Raw genomic sequence first — 3,377 nt, 5'->3', positions numbered from 1 at the left:
GATATATTTACTGATCATAAAAGCCTACAATATATTTTCAAGCAGAAAGAGTTGAATTTGCGACAGAGGCGATGGCTTGAGTTATTGAAAGATTACGATGTTAACATTCTCTACCATCCAGGGAAAGCTAATGTTGTAGCAGATGCCTTAAGTCGCCGATCTATGGGTAGCTTAGCACATGTAGAGCCCGAGAAAAGACAATTAGCTAGAGAGATTCATCAATTGGCTTCGTTGGGGGTTCGGTTAGTAGATTCTGAGGATGGTGGAGTTGTAATCCAAAACACTGCAAAATCATCCCTCATAGCTGAAGTCAAGGAAAGGCAGTACGAGGACCCAGAGTTGGTCGAGTTGAGAGAGCGAGTTCCGCAGCAGAAGAAGCCATTGTTAGAGCTCAAGGGAGATGGGGTTCTCAGATACAAGGGTTGTTTGTGTGTTCCAGATGTAGCAGGGCTACGAGACAGGATTATGTCAGAGGCAAATTGCTGCTATTTATAAAGATTGGCCATGTGTGGCATGCATAGTATGTTTCTGGCTACGTGCAGGTTGGTTTTAACCTAGTGTACGAAGGATACTCTGGAAAAAGTTTCCAAAGTCTCCAAGAGTAAACATTCGAGGACGAATGTTCCCAAGGGGGAGTGATGTTACACCCTATATTTTCGTATGTAAAAATGCGTCGTAAGCAAACTAATATAGGACAAAAAAATGAGATAATATTTAAAAGTATATAAAGTAAGTTAATCATGTTACCTCTGAGGTTACAAATATTGAAGATCATGAACAACAAGTACAAAGAGGGTTGGATAGTTCAGAAGCTAAAGCAATTGAAGAAAATAATGTTTCGTCGAAAGTCGACAAGTTGGGAATGTTATAACATATACCTTTGGGGTGAGACTAGGGTGCTTAACATGATAAGGAGATTATGTTATGATTTATATTAGTCGTATGACATCCGTGTGTTATGTTTTGAAGTCAAGAGAGTTGTGGAACAAAAGTCGATGAAAATCATCACAAGTTACATTCATAAGTTTTACTGAAACTTTGGGTCAAATGTAACTGCAATTTTCTCCCAATATACTTAGAGTTATGGTGTGTTCCACCCATCATATTAAAGATCTATGAGTCTATTTTCCAACGCATTAAACCATTTGTCAATACGACATCGGAGTAGAGAGATATGTGCATTTTTGCGATACTGCGCAAGCTGCTAGGTGACAAGTAGGTGTGTCACCTACTTGCTTAAATGAAAGCCCAAAAATGGGCCATTTCGGGTCGTCCAAAGAGGCATTTTAAGGGCCTATTTTCTTCATATATTAGACTTAAAATAGATCATAATAACCAGACATAAGCTCTGCAAAGAATCCTCCCAAAAATTTCCCACAAACCCTAATTGATTTTCTCTCCCTTTCAAGTTCCAATTGGAGGTAAAACTTAGAGTTTGAAGAACTAAGATAGGAGCTGAGTTATCCAACAAATAAGGTGAGTTTACTGCTCTCTTTCATCCATTTTTTCTTCTGTAAATTCATGGTAAGTCGTTCTATACTTGTAAGAACTCACGGGACGGTGATCGGAAGCCGTGAGTTCGAGTTATTCACTTGTAGCGGACTGTTTTGTGGACTGTTTTGTGTTGCTGTTGGGCTGCGTGTTTTATTACTATTTTGTGGAGTTTTGGAGGAGGAAGGGGGTTTATAAACACCATATAAATGTAGGGTGGTTGGCTGGTCGTTCGTCATAACATTTTCGGGTCGTTTGACACTACTACGGTGGTCGTTTTGTGTACGAAGAGATTGGGGTGTGTTGGGCTGTTTTGTAGTATTTGATGGTGTATATAGGGCTGGAAAATGATGTATATATGTTGTTATTGTTCTGTCCTTGTATTGTTGGTGTTATCTTGAAGTTGGAGGAAGGGCATATTATAGGGGAGATGCTGCCCGTTTTAATACAAAATAGGTTTGTCGTTCGTTGTGCGATAGTTGTACCTTTCGTAACTTAACGATAGTATTATTATCATTCTTGTAGATTAAGGTGCGAAGAGGTGAGTTCAACTTGGTGATTGAAAAGATTGTGATAAGGTATGTTAAGGCTAAGCTTTCCTTCATTTTGGCATGATCTCGTAGCTACATGTGTTAGTAATGAGACAAAAAGAGAAGTTCATATTCATGAATTTATTCACACTATTCTAGTCTCATAATTTACAATATTATTCCTTATCGAGACTCTATATTCAATTTTAGTATTGTCTTCTTCCAGTCAAGAGAGCAGCAAGCCTATATATACAGTATTACAGTATTTTCATTACCATCGAGCTATAATCGATGGGCAGGCCCCTATTGGGCAACCTCTGATCAGATGGAAAGTTATATACCGAGCCTACTGTGGCCGAGCGCCTATGAGCGAGCCCAGCATGGTCGAGATACATAGCCTAGTATGGCCGAGCGCCTATAAGCGAGCCTACTATGGCAGAGCAGTTATATATATCGAGCCTTATAAGGCCGTACAATTATTTTACTTACTATATTGAAGGAGTTGAGTCAGTATCAGCAGGTAAGTATATCTCCAGATCATCTTTGACTCCCAGTTAATTTCAGTTATCATATTATCAGTTCAGTTTCAGATTTCAGTTATTTTATTGCCTTACATACTCGGTACATTATTTCGTACTGACGTCCCTTTTTGGGGGCGCTGCATTTCATGCGTGCAGGTTCAGACAGACAGACGGGTAGACCTCCTCAGTAGGTGTTTTCCGAGTTCCGCCTGATCGGTAAGCTCCACGTCTTTCGGAGTTGCCAGGACTAGAGTTTTGTGTACATCTTATGTATATCTGTATATATGTTATGGGTAGGTCGGGGCCCTGTTCCGATCACAGTACATCTATCAGTAGAGGCTTGTAGGCATATCCTGTTGGTTAGTGCAGTATGTTGGGTTTGTATAAATTGGTGGTTTGTCAGCTGTAGTAGCTATGACGGCCTTGTCGGCCTAGCTCTATATTGATATTTAGTTAGTGCTAGTTTCCATTCAGTTTTATATTTTGCTTCGCAAATTGTCTTGCAAGGTGGCCCCATGGCCAAAGTATGACATTATGTGTTCAGAGTCCCTTAGTCGCAATTTGGTACGCCAGGTTAGGTGAGGCACGGGGTGCTTGTCTCGCTCCTAGGTTCGGGGCGTGACATTTAGAATATATACTTCACATATCTTTCTTCATCCTTCTCCACCATCAGTGCTTCCTCAATTCGTGATACATCTTTGTGGCACCCAGATGAATGGAATACCGTGAACTATGGGCCTCCTCAAGAATCAACTCACACAACCCATATACATCGGGTACACAGATCCGACCCTGCATCCTCAATCCCCCATCATCCCCGATAGTAACCTCCTTA

The 3,377-nt window shown here is 40.6% G+C and overlaps 1 long non-coding RNA gene across 1 annotated transcript; it reads left to right on the top strand.

Annotated features, from left to right (window-relative positions):
- Window positions 1–1,355: 1,355 nt before the first annotated feature.
- On the top strand, window positions 1,356–2,459 carry LOC142164366 (uncharacterized). Its single transcript, XR_012695147.1, has 3 exons — window positions 1,356–1,476; window positions 2,017–2,069; window positions 2,248–2,459. It is a non-coding gene; the product is annotated as an uncharacterized LOC142164366 (long non-coding RNA).
- The last annotated feature ends 918 nt before the right edge of the window (window positions 2,460–3,377 follow it).

The sequence above is a fragment of the Nicotiana tabacum genome, chromosome 9, assembly GCF_000715075.1.
Source record: "Nicotiana tabacum cultivar K326 chromosome 9, ASM71507v2, whole genome shotgun sequence".
Taxonomy (NCBI): domain Eukaryota; kingdom Viridiplantae; phylum Streptophyta; class Magnoliopsida; order Solanales; family Solanaceae; genus Nicotiana; species Nicotiana tabacum.
The sequence above is the reverse complement of the archived record's forward strand: the minus strand, read 5'-3'. Positions and strand labels throughout refer to the sequence as shown.